This window comes from Delphinus delphis, chromosome 6 (genome assembly GCF_949987515.2).
Source record: "Delphinus delphis chromosome 6, mDelDel1.2, whole genome shotgun sequence".
Lineage (NCBI taxonomy): Eukaryota > Metazoa > Chordata > Mammalia > Artiodactyla > Delphinidae > Delphinus > Delphinus delphis.
In genome coordinates this window covers 35,355,520-35,374,686 of record NC_082688.1, presented here as the reverse complement: position 1 = coordinate 35,374,686, position 19,167 = coordinate 35,355,520, and the positions used below count along the sequence as shown (strand labels likewise).

At 44.6% G+C, this 19,167-nt stretch overlaps 1 long non-coding RNA gene and 1 pseudogene across 1 annotated transcript in view; both read left to right on the top strand.

Annotated features, from left to right (window-relative positions):
- The window catches only part of LOC132426591 (uncharacterized), a 42,221-nt gene extending 28,926 nt beyond the window's left edge, over window positions 1–13,295 (top strand). Inside the window, exon 3 of the long non-coding RNA XR_009519732.1 lies at window positions 13,206–13,295. This is a non-coding gene — a long non-coding RNA (uncharacterized lncRNA). The remainder of the gene's footprint in view (window positions 1–13,205) is intronic.
- A 616-nt stretch (window positions 13,296–13,911) lies between these two features.
- On the top strand, window positions 13,912–14,407 carry LOC132426590 (large ribosomal subunit protein uL23-like; annotated as a pseudogene).
- Window positions 14,408–19,167: the final 4,760 nt, after the last annotated feature.

Here is a 19,167-nt window from a genome sequence, read left to right as displayed (position 1 = left end):
TGCAGTCAGAGGAGGGGAAGGCAACCGGGATCCAGCGAGGATGGGTGGGTGGGCTTTGACAGTGCAGATAAGGGAGGAACAGGAACAGTGGCCCCAGGCAGGGAGGCACAGGGATCCACAGGAAACAGCTAGAATTTTATCTGGCTGAAACAGGACCCAGGAAGGGCTGGGACAATGGGTCACAGGTGTGTGAGGAAAGCACCGGCTCTGGCCACCACGCCTGGAGCAGCCCGGCAAGCTCTGGGTCCCACTGTAGACCCTGCCTTTTATTATTCCTCTCTCTTGTGAATTCAGGTGGGGAAGGGTCTGCTGAGAGTCATGCCAGAATTCACAGGAGAAAGATTCTGTAATTTCTTTTAGCTCTGTGACTCTGGACAAAGTATTCAGTATTAATGCAGTTGACCATGACGTCTTCTGTGTGCGCGACTGACAGACCAAATTACCTTTCCTTATCTCCTTGGGAGAAAAAAGGACCATTTATTTGACATACTTCATAATCATTTCACCTGATTGCCCCCTACGGAGAGCACGGGTGACCCAGTTCCCTCCCTCCTGCACAAGGCAGGAAGCATGTCCTCTAATAAAGCCCAGTTTCTAAAGAATGCTTTTAATCTTGGAATAGTGAGCATTATTTTCAATTGTATTTTTAATTCTCTATCTACTTTTTAAAATTCCACGTTTCCATCCTCTCTAATTCTCAGCTCATCAGAGCTGGGAGAGAGCTGGGACATTATGCACTCCCACCTCCTGCTTGGCATCTGCTGTGTGGAGAAGACAGTGGGCAAAGTCTGCTGGGGATTCAGAGGTGAGGGCTCTGTGCCACCCACGGGACACTGTTCTCTAGATGGGGGCTTGGAAATCCCTGGCTTATTGTGCCTGGCTTATTTCACTTAGTGTAATGTCCTCAAGGTTCATCCATGTTATAGTATGTTAGCATATGTCAGAATTTCCTTCCTTTTGGGGGGGCAGGGGGGGCGAGAATCTCGGTTCCTTGACCAGGGATTGAACCCTGGCCATGGCAGTGAAAGCCCGGAATCCTAACCACTAGGCCACCAGGGAATTCCCCCAGAATTTCCTTCCTTTTTAAGGTTGAATAATATTCTATTGTATGTATACACCACATGTTGTTTATCCATTCATCCACTGAGGGATACTTGGGTTGCTTCCATATTTTGGCTATTGTGAATACTGCTGCTGTGAACAGAAGTGCCTCTTCAAGTCCCTGCTTTCAACTCTTTTGGATATATACTCAAGAAGTGGGATTGCTGGATCAGATGGTAATTCTATTTTTAATTTTTTGAGCAGAAGCAGCTTTTACTTATTACTCCTCTGGCCTTCTTCCACTCCTCAGGCTGGAGGCCAAGCCAGGCAGCAAATGAGAGCATGAGAAAGCAGTTTAGGGCTTCTCCAGAGAAAGGGAAAACTGACTGTGGGGTGATTTGCACCCACCCGCCAGGTTCTGTACACGGCCTCTCAGGGCTTCCTCTGGGGATTTCAAGTCAATGTTTCCTGGGATTTCCAAGACCCTTGCTCTGGACCCTGCCCTTGGGAGCCAGCAGGGGAAGCATTCACATATCAAATAGGATAATAAGCACCTGGGACCTGGGAGGTAGGTATGATCATTATCCCATTTTACAGATGAGAGTCTTGATGCTCAGAGAGGTTAAATGAGGGGCCCAAGGTCCCAGCTAGAAAGTGGTGAGGCTCAGACTAAAGCCCAGCTCTGTCCACGTTGCTTCCACTACCTCATGCTGCCTCTACTGGCATTTAAATGCGTGTGGAGATGTAAAAACCTCGTGCTGCAGGAAGAAGTGTCTAGGGGCAGGGATGGGGGAGACTGATTCTGACTTAGGAAGCTGGAAGTTTCCTTGGAGGAGCCACATTATAGCAGAACTTTGAAAAACAGGTAGATGTTGGAAGTTGGAGGAGATGGGGGGAACTGGGTGAAAAGCTCCTTGAATGGTTCTGTCTGGTGAGAGGTGATAGATCTTAAATGCGGTAGAGATTTTCTTTTAAGACTGTAGCTCTAAACTATTAAGTTTGAAAGGTTTACGAAATGAATAATTTTATATGAAAATAAACATTTACAAGGTCAACTCAAAAAGAGGCCATATAAGAAATTGGAAAACTTTCACTTTCTACATTGTATATTTCTGTAATACTTGAACTATAAATGAACATATGTTACTTTTGGAATCTGAAAAATAAATATATAAAAATTAAATAGATATATTATTGTGGAAAATATGTACAATATATTGTTAGGTGTAAAAAAACAGATTGCAAATCAGTATATGTAGAGAATGACCCCATTTATGTAAGTAAATGTGCGAATGTGAGTGTGTATTTGAAAGGATATACACCAAAATTCTCTCGATGTTTATCCCTGGGAAGTAGAACTATGGGTGACTTTCTCTTTTCTATTATTTGTATTTTACACTAAGAAAAAAATTAATTTGAAGAGAAACCTAGATGAGCTTGGGTATGGTGATGTGATGCCTTTTCAGATACAACACCAAAGACACAATCCAGGAAAGAAGTAATCGATAAGCTGGACTTCATTAAAATTAAAGACTTCTGCTCTGCAAAACACAATATCAAAAGAGTCAGAAAACAAGCCATAGACTGAAAAAGAATATGTGCAAAAGACACACCTGATGAAGGACTTGTATCCAAAATATACAAAGAACTCTTGAAATTCAATGATAAAAAAACTACCTGGTTAAAAAATGGGCCAAAGATCTTAACAGACACCTCACCAAAGGTGATAAACAGTTGGCAAATAAGCATATGAAAAGATGCTCCACATCATATGTCATCGGGAAAAATGCGGATTAAAGAAACAATGAGATACCACTACACACATATTAGAATGGCCAAAATTTGGAACACTGACAACGTCAAATGCTGCTGGTGACGTGGAGTAACAGGACTCTCATACGTTTCTGGTGGGAATGCAAATGGTACAGATACTTTGGAAGTTTCATCAGTTTGGCAGTTTCTTAGAAAAGTAAACATACTCTTACAATAGGATCTAGCAGTCGTATGCCTTGGTATTTACCCAAAGGAGTTGAAAACTTAGTCCACACAAAAACCTGCACACAGATAATGTATAGCAGCTTTATTCATAATTGCCAAAACTTGAAAGCAACCAAGATGTCCTTCAGTAGGCGAATGTCTGAACTGTGGTACATCCAACACAATGGAATATCATTCATTCAGCACTATAAATAAATAAATGAATGAATGAATAAACAAAACCAAACAAACAGAAACAGAGCTGTCAAGCCATGAAAAGACATGAAGGAATCTTTTTTAAAATTTACTTTATTGAAGTATAGTTGATTTACAATGTTGTGTTTAATTTCTGCTGTACAGCAAAATGACTCAGTTATACATATATACATTCTTTTTCATATTCTTTTCCACTATGGTTTATCATAGGATATTGAATATAGTTCCCCGTGATATATAGTAGGACCTTGTTGTTTATCCATTCTATATATAATAGTTTGCATCTACTAATCCCAGACTCCCACTCCATCCCTCCCCCACCCGCCTCCCCACTGGCAACCACAAATTTGTTCTCTATGTCTGTGAGTCTGTTTTGTAGATAAGTTCATTTGTGTCATATTTTAGATTCCATACATAAATGATATCACATGGTATTTGTCTTTCTCTTTCTGACTGATGTACTTAGTATGATAATCTCTAGGTCCATCCATAGTGTTGCAGATGGCATTATTTCATTCTTTTTTATGCTGAGTAGTATTCCATTGTGTGTGTATGTATATATATATATATATATATATGTATATATACATACACACACATATATATACACCACATCTTTATCCATTCATCTGTCAGTGGACATTTAGATTGTTTCCATGTCTTGGCTATTGTAAATAGTTCTGCAGTGGACACTGGGGTACCTGTATCTTTTCAAATTATAGTTTTCTCCAGATGTATGCCCAGGAGTGGGATTGCAGGATCATATGGCAACTCTATTTTTAGTTTTTTAAGGAACCTCCTTACTGTTCTTCATAGTGGCTGTATCAATTTACATTCCCACCAACAGTGTAGAAGGGTTCCTTTTTCTCCACACCCTCTCCAGCATTTGTTATTTGTAGACTTTTTAATGATGGCCATGCTGACCAGTGTGAGGTGGTACTTCACTGTAGTTTTGATTTGCATTTCTCTGATAATTAGCGATGCTGAGCATCTTTCATGTGCCTGTTGATCATCTGTATGTCTTCTTTAGAGAAATGCCTATTTAGGTCTTCTGCCCATTTTTCGATTGGGTTGTTTATTTTTTTGTTAATCAGTTGTATGAGCTGTTTGTATATTTTGAAAACTTGTCAGTTGCATCATTTGCAAATATTTTCTCCCAGTTTGTAGGTTGTCTTTTCATTTTCTTTATGGTTTCCTTTGCTGGTCAAAAGCTTGTAAGTTTGATTAGGTCCCATTTGTTTATTTTTGCTTTTATTTCTATTGCCTGGAGAGGCTGACCTAAGAAAACATTGGTACAATTTGTGTCAGAAGATGTTTTGCCTGTGTCCTCTACTAAGAGTTTTGTGGTGTCAAGGACCTGAAAGAATCTTAAATACATATTAGTAGGGGAAAGAAGCCAATCTGAAAAGGCTATATACTGTATGATTCCAACTATAAGACATTCTAGAAAAGGAAAAACTATGGAGACAGTAAAAAGATCAGTGGTTGACAAGGGTTGGTGGGAGTGATAGAAAGATAAATAGGTGGGGCACTTAGGATTTTTAAGATGTATGTTATTATAATGATGGATAAATGTCATCATACATTTGTCCAAACCCATACAATGTATAACACCAAGATGAACCCTAAGGTTAACTATGTACTTTGGGTGATAACAATATGTTAATGTAGGTTCATCCTTGGTTAAAAATGTACCATACTAGTGGGGATGTTGATAATGGGGGAGGCTATGCATGTGTGATGGCAGGGGATATGTGAGAAATCCCTGTACCTTCCTCTCAATTTTGTTGTAAATCTAAAACTGCTCTAAAAAAAATAACTTTAAAAAGTTAATTTGAAAAAGAAAAAGAAAGTAAAGCTTGTTCAAGCACTACTCTTGCAAAAGGATACAGGCCGTTCTCAGGATGAATCTTGTCAAGGTTTCACATAACAATTAATTCCTATGCTATTTAACCTTTTCCAGAGCTTAAAAAAGTTTAAAATTTTCCAATTAATTTTATACACTTAGAATAACTCCAATACCAAGACTTAATTTTCTTTTTTTTAAAAAGCATCAGATAAAGTACGTTTACCTAAAATCAGAAGCCAACATCATACTCAATGATAAAACACTCAACTCTAGTCTAGAGGGATTCACATTTGAGTCAGAATTAAGACAAGGATGTCAGTTAGGTATCAGCAATGCTAGCGGCTCTAACAAACAAAACCCCAAATCTCAATAGCTTAACACAGTAACAGTTTATTCCTTATTCACCCAAATAACAATGAGGATCCCTCGTCAACAAGCACCTCTCATTAGGCTTTTCATGGACCTAAACTCCTCTGCCTCTGGTCCTGCCATCACCTAGAACTGCTGCTAGATCCTCAGACAGCAGACAGAGAGAGGAGAGGGTGGTATGGGAGTTTCACAGGCCAAGCAGGAAAGCCACTTATGTCATTTCCACCCACCATCCAAAGGCTAGAACCCAGTCACAGGGCCACACAGGACTGCAGGGGGGCTGGGAAGAGCGTTCTAGCTTTGTGCCCGGAGGAAAAGGAGACAGGTGATCATGCAGCATTCCTTAAAGAGTGCTTCACTACTATCTTACTTTCTGCACACTTTGATGTGGGGCATGCAGGCAGTGACGGCCACCTGAGCACCAGTGATTATAAACACATCCCAGTTTCAGAGATTTAAAATGTGAAAACTTAGACTCCATGAAATACTGCTTATGAATACCAGACGAAATAAGAAATGCTGTATTTGTAAAAGCCCATGGACGAACGAGCAAGGCTTTTCCAGGCATGATCCCAAGGCAAAAAGCATAAAAGATAGACCGAACCACATAAAAATAAAAAATCCCTCACATCAAAAAAAGGAAATTAGGGACTTCCCTGGCAGTCCAGTGGTTAAGACTCCACGCTTCCACAGCAGGGGGCAAGGGTTCGATATCCCTGGTCGGGGCACTAAGATCCCACATGCTGTGTGGCAAAAAAAGAAAAAAAAAATTAAAAGCAGAAGGACCCATGGGAGGGGGATGTGGAAATATTTGTAACGTGTGATAGATCAAGAATTAGTAGGCTTACTATTTTTAAAAGTCTTTATACACCAACGGTGAAAAAGGTGAAGATTCCAAGATAAAAATGGACAAAGAACTATAACAGGAAATGAATCAAAAAAGAACTAAAAATGGTTAAATATGTTAACTATGTAAAACTCTTTGGTAGTCAAAGAAATGCAGATTAAAACCACAATAGGATATATATTTTTTAATCATAAAACTGACAGAGGTCTGAAAATTGACAATGGTGCTGACAAGGACTGGGAATTAGAGACTCTTTCACTTCTGGAAGAGGGTGAAATGGGCTCACTGTTCAGCGCTGTGGGTAAGATCTTAAAAATATGCATGCCTGTTGACCCAGCCATCCCACTTCTGGAATTTTTTAAATTTCAGTTTTATTTTTATCAAAGTTAAGCATGCACATAATTTTAAAAGTTGAAAAATTTACATGGTTTCTTATGAAAATCAGCAATTCCCTGAAGCCCCTTCCCCTCAACCCCCAACCCTATCACCACCCTACCCCTCTTTCTCAGTCCCAGAGATACAGGTTTCAATCTTTCTGATATTTACCATATTTTCTTTAAATAACATGCTTATATTGCTACTTCTTGAATTTTCAGGTTTGGGCATCATCTAATAATTTCTCATCATGAAGAGAGGATTTAGCTCTCTTACCAACCCTCTCCCCCAAACACAACCCCTATAAAACACATGCACATACTCCACCCACACACCCCCACATTTATCCCCTGGTCATCAGCCTCCCAATATTGTTATTTGTCATTCTGATTGGATCAATATTCATTATTTGCCTTATTCTGGCTGTAAATCTATTGTCAAATGAGCTGTGCAGAACACTATCATTTTCTTTTCCTGCACAACATGTTGTTTTCCCTGGAGTAAATAACTGACTTGTTTTAATTATCGGCTTAATTTGCTCATTTTTATCATCAATTGAACCACAAACTCTCTTTCAGAATTTTGAACTTGTTACTCCACTGTGTTCTAGCTTCCACTGATGCTGTTTTTAAAATCCAACACCATTCTCAGCCATAATTCTCTCTATATACCTACTTTTTCTCTGCAAACATGTAGGATCTTTTCTCTGTCCATGCACCCCATACTAACCCCAGTCCTGAGATTCTTGGTGAGCCTGGTTTGAGACCTCTTTATAGTTCTGCAGTATAAATCAGGCTTCTTTTTCATCTTTGGGATATGGCTTTCTTGGGCCTGTTAAGTCCATCTACTTTCCAACTGCCAAAATGCTGTTGCTGATGACTCCTCTATTATCCTCCTCCTTGTGGGTTTTTTCTTTTTTAAACAGTTTGCTATAGTTTGGAGAGAAAGCAGCATTGCACCAAAGTTAGGTGTAGAGTCCTGCTTCCCTGTGGAGGGTCTTGATAGACTCTTCCTCTCCCCACTGGGTCCTGGGCCTCCACATCTGTCCCCCTCGTCCCAGAGTCCTCTCAAAACAGCTGTTGCTCAGCTCAGTTCAGCTGGCAGACAAATGCCCTCAGGGCAAATTAATGACCTTAGTGTCAAATCTAAGAAGTTTAAAAAAACACAATAAACCCCAAAACAATGTAAGTAAAGAGACAAAAAACAAAATGGAAACCAACAAAATAGAAAATAAAAACGCAATGAAGACCAATAAAACTAAGAGTTGATTCTTTGAAAAGACAGAATAGAAAAATCTCTGGGAAGATGGATCAGGGGGAAAAAAAAGAAAATATACAAATAAATGACATTATACATGAAAAGAGTAACATAACTATAGTTAAAACAGGTTTAAAAGATAATATGATAAAAACACAACCATCTGGAGGTTTTATCTTCATGTGGCTGTATTTGCAAATAAAAGATTACTGAGAAAAAACATAATAAGGGAATGCTGTTGACAACATTATGCCAACAAATTTGAAGTCTTTTATATATTTTTATATATATTTCTATTATAGAAATACATAAATTCCTATCAAAACTGAAAAAAAAAAGATATTCTGAATAGTCCTAAAACAGTTAAAGAATCTGAAGCAATAATTGAAAACATTCCCACAAAGAAAATTCAAGGCCCAGATGGCTTTAGGTGAATTATACCAACATTTCAAGAATAGATAAGCCAATCTTATATGAATTCTTCCAGGGAATAGAAAAATAAGGAATATTCCCAAATTCATTCTTTGAGGACAGTATAATTTTTTTTTTTTTTTTTTTTTTTTTTTTTTTTTTGCGGTACGCGGGCCTCTCACTGCTGTGGCCTCTCCCGTTGCGGAGCATAGGCTCCGGACGCGCAGGCTCAGCGGCCATGGCTCATGGGCCCAGCCGCTCCGCGGCATGCGGGATCCTCCCGGACCGGGTCACGAACCAGTGTCCCCTGCATTGGCAAGCGGACACTTAACCACTGCGTCACCAGGGAAGCCCGAGGACAGTATAATCTTAATGTAAAAATTAAACAGGGCTTCCCTGGTGGCACAGTGGTTAAGAATCCGCCTGCCAGTGCAGGGGACACGGGTTCAAGCCCTGGTCCGCGAGGATCACACATGCCATGGAGCAACTAAGCCCATGCGCCACAACTACTGAGCCTGCGCTCTAGAGCCCTCGAGCCACAACTACTGAGCCCACCTGCGTGCCTAGAGGTTGTGCTCCGCAACAAGAGAAGCTACTGCAATGAGAAGCCCGCACACCACAACGAAGAGTAGCTCCTGCTCGCCGCAGCTAGAGAAAGCCCGTGTGCAGCAACGGAGACCCCAAGGCAGCCAAAAATAAATAAATTAATTAACTAAATTAAAAATGTAAACAAGTATAGCATAGGAAAGGAAAATTGCAGGCCCATTTCACTCATACATTTAGATGTAATAATCCTAAGTAACATATTATTAAAATAATTCAACTGTATATAAAAAAGATAATGTACCTGGCTTCCCTGGTGGCGCAGTGGTTGAGAATCTGCCTGCCGATGCAGGGGACACGGGTTCGAGCCCTGATCCGGGAAGGTCCCACATGCCGTGGAGCAACTAGGCCCGTGAGCCACAACTACTGAGCCTGCGCGTCTGGAGCCCGTGCTCCGCAACAAGCGAGGCTGCAATAGTGAGAGGCCCGCGCACCGCCATGAAGAGTGGCCCCCACTTGCCACAACTAGAGAAAGCCCTCGCACAGAAACGAAGACCCAACACAGCAAAAATTAATTAATTAATTAATAAACTCCTACCCCCAACATCTTCTTTAAAAAAAAAAAAGATAATGTACCATAACCAAGTTGAGTTTATTCCAAGAATACAAAGATGGCTTAATATTAGAAAATCTATAGAGCTAATTTATCACATTAATAGATTAAAAAAGAAAAACGTATGCTCATCTAAGCAGACACAGAAAAGGTATTTGATAAAAGTATATAATGATTGATGATAACCTTCTAAGCAGATTGGAAATAAAGGGGAATTTCCTTAAACTGATAAAGGCTATCTATAAAAACTTCTAAAGGAAATATTACTTGTGCGAACAATAGTAACATTTCCTTTAAAATCAGGAAAAGATAAGGATGCCCACTATAACATCTTTTGTTCAGCATTGTACTTTTGAACTTATTTTTCTTTTTCTTTTTTTTTTTTTTTGCGGTACGCGGGCCTCTCACTGTTGTGGCCTCTCCCGTTGCGGAGCACAAGCTCTGGACGCGCAGGCTCAGCGGCCATGGCTCACGGGCCCAGCCGCTCCGCGGCATGTGGGATCTTCCCGGACCGGGGCACGAACCCGTGTCCCCTGCATCGGCAGGCGGACTCTCAACCACTGCGCCACCAGGGAAGCCCGAACTTATTTTTCTTAAATAAATTAATACATTTAGTGGTAGAAGTTTTTAAATAAATTAATAAAGAAAATAAATCAATGGCATACATTTGAAAAGAAAGAGATAAACTGTCATTGTTTACAGATGATACGATTGTCTATTTAGAAAACCCAAAGGAATCTACAGACCAGTTATTAGTTAGCAAGATTACTGGGTGTAAAACCAATAGGCAAAAGTCAATGAAATTCCTAGTCATTAAAGAAAAAACACAGGTGATGAATAAACTTATGAAAATATGCTCAACCTTTGTAGTTATCTGAGAAATTCAGTTTTAAACAAAGATATAGTATTTTATACTTGTCAGATTAGCAGGTATTTTAAAAAATCTGACACCACCAAGTGTTAGAGAAGAAGTAGAGGAACTAGTTCCTCTACTAGACCCTTCATACGCTGCTTGTGGGAATCATTGGTACAACCACCTTAGTTAGAGCCATTTGTACCATCTATCTCAGTTAAGTCGAAGATGCCCTAGACCCAGCAAATCTGTACCCCCAAAACCTCTTCTGAGTGTACTCAAAGAGACTTTTACAAGAATGCTTATGGTAATATTGTTTATAATGACCAAAAAAAAAAAAGAAATCTTAAATGTTCATTGACAAGACAACAAATAAAGATGGTACATTCATAAAAAAGAAAAAGATAATATGGAGTAAATAAGCAAGATATAGAAGGATATGATCCTACTTAAAATTGCAACATTCCACCCCTGCCTCTCTGGCTTGTTTTCCCCCTTTGCACCTCTCACATTCTAACATACAGTTTATCTCTAATTCATAAATTTTGCATATCATTTGGCTCACCCCATGGGAATGTACACACCACAAGAGTAGTGATCTTGTCTGTTTTGTTCACTGATATTCCCAGGGTGCCTCATATACAGTAGGCGCTCAATAAATATTTGCAAGTGAATTTGTTGAATGAATAGAAGACAATATGAAGCCACATATTGAAAGTTTAAAAGCATGCAAAACAATACTACTTAATATTTATAGATAAACATCCCTTTATGTTTTGGGTTACCTTTGTGACAGAGGTGGAGGGTGGGATCAGGAAGGCGCACCCAGGAAGCTTCAAGTGTCCCCGTAAGGTTTTATTTCCTAAGGTGGCAATGGAGAGGGGAGCGCTGATTATATTATTACCAACAGTGTCTGCATGATGGAAAAATTTCACATTAACACTTGTTTTTGATAATCGGAACAGCAGCACCTGCAGCACGTACTAGAGTTTCTAAGGGTTTTCCCACATGACCTCATGGGTCAGCTGTGCACAAGGGGCTTCCTATAAGCCCAGCTCAGAGCAAGGTGGGACCCGGGCCTGGGGTTCTTCCAAATTGCCCAAGAGGGGAAATCCCAGCCTGAGAAGGAAGAAGAGGCAGCCCCAGGGGACACCCCTCCTGGATGAGATGGGAGGGTATGTGAGAATTGGGCTTTGTCTTACACTGTCCTCACTCAGGAGCTGGGGGCTTGCTGCTGGGCCTGCAGTCAGGGACACGCTCCTCTGAGGCAGCACTAGGTTCTGTGTTAGGAGCTGTCCCGGTTCAGAATCTGAGTCCCTGTGGTCTCTCCTCCCCTGGATAATAGGAGTATAAATAATGACCCTGTTTTGTCTACCTGAGAGGGCTGTTGTGAGGACCAGACAACAAGGAAAGAAAGTTGCCCTGACAGTAGGGACCAGAGTCTCAATGCAGTTTTGCATTTTCTCCTTTGATATGAAACCTTTGAACATAAACATTATCTATGTTGTTACATAGTCTTCAAAATGATCATTTTTATTGGCTGAAGAACCATCAGGGGCTCGAGCATAATTTACTAAATCATTCCACTCTTGTTGTAGATTGAGTGTGTTTACCATCTTCCTCAACTGTAAACAACACTGCAGTTAACATCTTCATGTGCTTACATTTTGCTTTGCTTTTTTGAAATTATTTCACTAGGATAAATTCCTCAGTAAATAACTGGTCAAAGTATATAAATGGTTCTTATGGTTCTTGATGGGTTTTGTCAAAGTGCCATTTCCAAATGGTTGGCCCCGGTGACATACAGGTGTGTGTAGGACCACTGAACCTTATTCCAGGAAGGGTCTAGTCCTGCCGGGGCATAATTCAAAATTCACCGAATTTGAGACTAATCTTGACAAAAGACGAGAGGAGACACTTACATTTGTTTACCAGTTTAAAAAATGCCCTACGTGGCAATATTGTAAATCCAGTTACAGCTCGCTTAACCGGACAGCTTTGAAGTTATTTGTTTCTTGACATACATTTTAAAAGGTGGGAGAATTCAGACAAAATGAGACTTTATTAATATTTAACATTCATAAAATATTTACCTTGCATATTTAAAATGTTCACAAAATGCTGCCACGCTGTGCTAGTTTTGTCATGCCATCTCCACAATGGGGCACTACTATTTTATTTTATTTTATTTTTCCTAAAGAAATAGGTCTTCTTCTAACAACCAAGTTTGCAGCTGTAGGCCTGTGAGGACCATTTGTAAGGCAGGGAAGGAGGAGATAATGCAACATAGGCGCTTCTCTTGGAACCAGCTAATAACTATATGCACTGATTGTTAAGAATTTACTTTCTGCTGGGCACTGTGCCGGGCACTTTCCTGTGTTACCTCATTTAATCTTTGATCCTATTAGATAGGTACAATTTTCCCACTTTACAAATGAGGAAACTGAGGTCTGGGTCCTAGGGATATAGGCATTGCAGACACAGCAGGTAGAATCAGAGAAAAAGACAGGACTGATGTCAAGAGTCACTGGTCCCGGCTCTGTCCCTAATTTTTGGCTCATCAGTCAACTCTTCTGGGCCTTGTCTTCGCCCCAGGGAGAGGCTGAGGATGAGGGATGGGCACTGGGTAGGGCTATGCAACTTCTTTACATCCCCACACCCACCGTGGGGCCCTCTGGAAGAGAGAGTTACTACCTTTTCTTTCCCTGCACAGAACACCAGGAGGGCTTGGCTGAGCAAGGATGGGCCACACGGACCAGCCCAGCAGTGGGTTGACACATGCTGTGTTTACAGCATCTTCTTCGCTCACTCAGGAGACCCAGAACTCAGGTCTGTCCTTCCCTTCTTTCCCCAGACCCTTTTTGAGCACCATGCTGAAGGCAGTGGGGCTGGCCTTGAGGCCACGGAGCACGGCTGCACTCCACCTTGTGACACAGCTGTGGGACTTGGGTAAGTCACTTCTGTGGCCTCTGACCGCAGTTTCCTCATCTATAAAATGGGGATAATAATAACTACCTCAGAGGGTTATTCTGAGGCTTAAGTGAGGAGAAGGTGTGACTTAGGCCCCACGAGAGGCCCTGTAAAGCGTGATCTGAAGTGGCCCTCCAGGTGTTCTCTGGATATGAGTCAGGTGCCTGCCAGGGACCTCAGCCTGACACCAACACCCAAAACAGACCACAAGGGAGAAAGTGTCAGACCAGGGGTGGGCAGGACAAACTTTCCCTGAGGGTTGGAAAGGGTTCTGGGAGGGATCCCTGGAAGAGGTGATGTGTGCACCAAAGGAAAATCAGTCCTATTGAGTGATCAGAGCTGCCACCTGCAGCCAGAACTTCCATTTAGAACCAGGACAGAAGACTTCCTGCAAGAGGTAAGGTCAGGCTGACTCCACGCACCCAGAGAGGATGCCCCCAGAACATCTCAGGAATCTCTGCCCACCCGCTCTGTCACATGACAGATGCATTTCATTCATTCATTTGATTAATGTTTATTGAGCATCGGCTATGTGCCAGGCACTTGTCTCAGTACTGGAGATGCGTCAGCGAACAAAACAAATCATGAAGATGGTGCCGAAGGCGAAGAAGGAAGCCCCTGCCCCTCCCAAAGTGGAAGCCAAAGCCAAGGCTTTGAAGGCCAACAAAGCAGCGTTGAAAGGCGTCTGTCCACAGCCACACACAAAAAAGATCCGGACGTCACCCACCTTCCAACGGCCCAAAACACTGCGGCTCAGGAGACAGCCCAGATAGCCTCGGAAGGGCGTCCCCTGGGAGAAAAGAGCTTGACCACTATGCCATCAGAGCACATTCCCCCTCACCACCGAGTCAGCCATGAAGAACATAGAAGACAACAGCACACTGGTGTTCATTGTGGACGTCAAGGCCAACAAGCACCAGATTAAACAGGCTGTGAAGAAGCCCTATGACACTGACGTAACTAAGGTCAACACCCTGACCAGGCCCGGTGGAGAGAAGAAGGCATATGTTCGACTGGTTCCTGACTGTGATGCTTTGGATGTTGCCAACAAAATTGAGATCGTCAAAACTGAGTCCAGCTGGCTAATTCTAAACATAAAATTTTTCACCGTTGAAACAAAAACAAATCCCTTGCTCTCAGAGCTGACATTCTGGTGGAGAATAGAGGGAAACAAGACAATAAGTCAGAAAATAAGGATATTTCAGGTGATGAGTGGTAAGAGGGTAAATACAGCAGAGTGAGGAGAATAGAGAATGAACGGGGCATGAGTACAATCAGGGAAGCTGTGAAGGGCAAACTTTTGAGTGAGACCTGTAGGAAACGAGGGTGCAGACTTTGCAGATACCGGATCTCGGGAAGGACGTTCCAGGCAGGGGGAATACCTAGTGCAGGGGTGCTGGGAGGCAGAGTGTGCAACATCAAGGGATTCCAGGGAGGCAGTGAGGTCGGAGGGTATTGTGTGGCTGTAATGAGCCTGGCAGGACTCCTGCGTCACCCCAGGGAGCGGGGAGCCCTGGGAGAGCTTCTCAGAGGAGCAGTGGGCTTGGCTGTGGCTGCCTGGGAGCAGAGACTGGAGCACGGCAAGGCAGAGCCAGGGAGATGGCCAGGGGGCCGTTGCAGAGGTGACCGTGGCTCAGCAGGGTGGAGGCAGCAGCGGGAGAGAGGAGGTCGGATTCTGGCTGTGCTCAAAGGTGGAGCCAAGAGGAGCTTCTGATGAGCTGGACTCTGAGCCCCCAAAGCCCTCCTGGGGCTGCAGGACCGCAAGGCTCCCTGTGGCCTCACCAAACACCCCTTGAAAGCCGCCTCATTACGCAGGTGATTGGGGAAATTAGACCTTAAATGCTTTGTTTTTGTTTTGTTTTGTTTTTTTCCAGAAATAAAACCAAACGTAATCACTGTAAGAAAAGCTCCACCCCAAGGGTGCTGCTCCCTCCAGTGGAGGCAGGGGTTAGATGAGGTTTGCAGGACTGTGTTGGCTCCCAGTTTAGATGCTTTCCATAAATTAATTACAGAGGCAAAGCGGAGAGCGAGGCCCTGGGGCGGGTCTGGGGCTGCCCTTCCCTCTTCCCGGATAGCTGGGCTGAAGCCAGTGCCGCCCTGGCCTGCGGGCTCTGGGAAGCTGCTGAGACTCCTGATTTCTGCCGCAAGTTTGCTGATCTCAGTCCCAGCGGGCTAAGCCTTGTCACCACAGGAGAGGACTTGGGAGAGCACCGGGGCTCTGGTCTTTCTCCTGAGCGCAGTGGGGAGCCAGGGAAGGTGGCAGGCAGGGAAGGGACAGGACGAGATTTGCTTTTTAGAGGGGACCTTCTGGCAACTCCAGGAGACTGGATTGGAGGAGAGGAGGCTAGAGACCAGGAGGTCAGGTGGGGCCTCTCTGGAGGGATGGAGAGAAGGGAAGTGGGGTCAAGTAAAGGGACAGGAGTTCCCACTAACACAGATCCATCTCCCTGGGCTGCCAACTAGTGGCTCTACCCTTTGGGCCCAAGCCTGATGCCCATCTCACCTGGGGCCCCCGAGCTCTTGTTGGCAGAGCCTCTTGGGGCCCAGGTCAGGCCAGTGACTCATTTCTGGACGGTTTTGTCTGAATAAGACTGTTCTACCTCTCACCTGAGCTCTTTGACCCTCCTTGTCACAGTTCAGGGTTTTGGCCACAAACAGCGGCAAATGAGAGAGGGGTTTCCGGAGGTGGTTTCTGGGACCTTTGCTGAAATAGTTGAGTGCACTTCACCTGCAACCTGCAGGGAGCTGAGCCATCCCTCCGAGCTCCATGCTCCTCCTTGGCCTGTCCTAAACATGGCCACCTTGGCCTTCCGGCCGGGTGCCTGAGCTCCTCCCTTGGGTCCTGCTCAGACCCTTCTCCTCGGCAGAAACTGCACATCCTGCTCTGCATCACAGCGCAAGGCCACTCCTCTGGGAAGCTGTACTCAGATCTCCTTGTACTCAGCACCTTGGGTGGTGCTGACTGATGGGGGCAGGGAATATGGAAGCCCAGCTCCCTTGCCCGGGGTTTTGACAACCCTGAGATGTAACTTACACTCCAGAGCCCCCCTCAGGATCAGACTGAAGCTACCCTCTGCAGGACCAGGCCAGAGAGGGCGCCATTTATCTTCTCCCCTCCCCACTCCCCACCCCCATCCCTCCTGTGCACCACTCCTTTCCTGGCTCATTCTGGGAGCACTTCCTGGATAAATCACTTGCACATGAATCCTCAGGTAAGAGCCTGCTTCTGGGGAACCCCTCGTTCAGCTCTGCCGTACCCACAGTCTAGTCTGCATATGGCATTGTGCTGCCCCCAACCTCACAGCCGCCCTGGGCCTCCGAGGCTCCATCTATATAAAGGCAGTGCTGGGCTCTGGCCCTGTGTGAGCACTGCTGCTGTTCTTGTCCTGGATCCCTGCTCCCTACCCCGACCCCTTTGCTACAGCTGAACTCAGTCATCAGGAAAAGAGGACTCGTTTGAGAATGAGCAGCTGTTCTCAGCTCACAGAACCAAGTTCTCCGGCTGTTACAGCTCATTACTAAACCCCAGCCATGGCCTGAGGATTACAGAAAGGGTTCTGGTAAAAATCCCCAGCAGAAATAACACGCTCCTGCCGCAGGGAGCCCTGCAGATCGGACTGTGGTAACCTTCTGCTCGTCTCTGCCCAAGCACATTCAGGTGTTTGCATGTCGGTGGGGTCGCAGCATCTGGGCAATGGTGCCTGCTTTCGGATCCACGTGTAGGACTTTCCACAGCTGCTGGGGGAGCTTCGAGGCCAAATTGGCCCATGGGGGGAACCTGAGTCTAGACAGTCTAGCAAGAGGCTTGGACAGGTCACTGCTCTGCTTGGAGCCTGCAGACCCCTCTGCTCTGGTGAGTCCAGCCTCCAGAAAGCCTGTGGGGCAGGTCCTGCTAAGCCTCCCTCCCTTCCCCCCAGCCTGCAGTTCCACACACTCACCCCATCCCTGGGACACACCTCACTGGGAACTGAAACTTGAACACATTATCCAAGGGCCTGGGCTGTCCAAGGGGGCCCAGCTGGGCCCTCTGCTACCCTCTGCGTCCGGGGCTCAGGCCCTCTGTATGGCAGCATCAGCGTCCAGCCATCAGATGCAAATCCAGGCATAGGCCAAGATGAAGGCCGCACTAAGCCTAGCTTGTTGTGCATCATCAAGGGTGTTCTTTTCCCTCTCTGGACCTCAGTTTCCATATCTATATAAAGGGCAAGTAAGAGATCTCTGAGGTCCCTTTACAAATCATTATAGCCATTGTACTCTGTGGCCCAGAGAGGTGAAGGGAGCCCAGACTAGAACCCAGCCATCCTGCCCCTCAGGCCAGGGCTCTAGGACCATGACGGTGAGCAGAGGGAGGCTCCCAGGTCACGAAGCTGTCAGGCCCTGAGACAGTGTGGAGGAAGACACTCAGGCCTCTGGGTGTCTTGGACCCCAGCTCCTAGTTTCCTGCATATGCCCCACCAACATGCACCCCCTTCACGCACAAACCAGGGGCAAGTACTCCCATCAGGGAGGAGAGAATCAGATGAGCTCAATTCAAATCCAGTTTTGCCCTTTGTCAGCTGTGTGACCTTGGACAAGTCACTTCACCAGTCTGTGCCTCAGTTTCCTTATCTGTAAAATGGGGGTCCTAAAATCTGCCTCACTGGCCTTTGCAGGGGTTAAATGACCTTGTGCGTGTGAAGTGCCTGGCACCGATCAAACACTAAGTGGAAGTTCCTTTTCCTTGGGGCCTCTTCCCCTCCTCCTATGTCATTATCTGGCCTCACCTTCCACTGCCCATCTCAGCTGCTTGTACTTCTCTTCCCTTTGGCACACGCCCACGCTTTCCAGCACCCAGGCCTCTGCTCATGCTGCTCCTTCTACCAGGAATGCCATTCCTCCGTCTCATTCCCACCATTCCCAATCTTATTGCTTTCATTGTTCAGCTCAAATGCCACCTCCTCCAGGAAGACTCTCCTACAAGGAGTTCTGTGCCAGCAGACAAGAACACAGATAACAGGGGCATCCGAAGGGGGCAGTTCTCTGCCCACAGCGGCCTCCTCTACCTCCTGCCTGGGTCAGTCATACACGTAGAGGAGCGTTTTTCTCCCCCGCCCTGCAGTACACAAAAGTGCCCACTAGGTGGTGATAGAACGACAAAGTCCCAGCGGGGATGAGCAATAAGAGAGGCCAACCAGGCACCGCCTGCGTTATTCATTCATTTCTTCAACAAATATTTTCTGAACACCTGCCATGTGCAAGATGTAGGACGACAGTGGCAAACAAAGCAACAAAGTCCCTGCTCTCAAGAAGCTTATGTTCTAGTGGCAGAAGGTGAGAGAGAAGAAACACAAAAAATAAGGAAATAAAGCAAGAAAAACCAGGACAGAGGTGAAGGCTGTACAGAAAACACCGGGGCCTGCTTGTGTCCAGACCTCTGAGTTAGCATTTCGTCAGTGAACAGCAGGATCTGTAATCAAAGCATCACTTAGGATCTCAGAGTGGCTGAGCTGGAACATTCCCTGGCCCCTTGTTCACAGTGCGCTCTGTGGACAAACAGCATCAGCATCACTTGGGAGCTTACAGGAAATGCAGATTCTCAGGTCTGCCCCAAGTCTACTGAATCAGAATCTGCATTTTAACAAGATCCCCAAGTAATTTGTATGCACGTTAAAGTGAGAAGCTCTGCTCCAGCCAGGCGCCTGGGGGTGACCCATAGCCGTTGGCCCAATCTGACCACTTATGTTTTTGCGTGATGCCCATGCAAGACTGGCTCTTGCTCAAAAAAAGAAATCTAGGAATTTCATGACACATGAAAATGACATGTTCTTCAAATTTCAATGTCCATACGTAAAGTTGTACCGAAACAG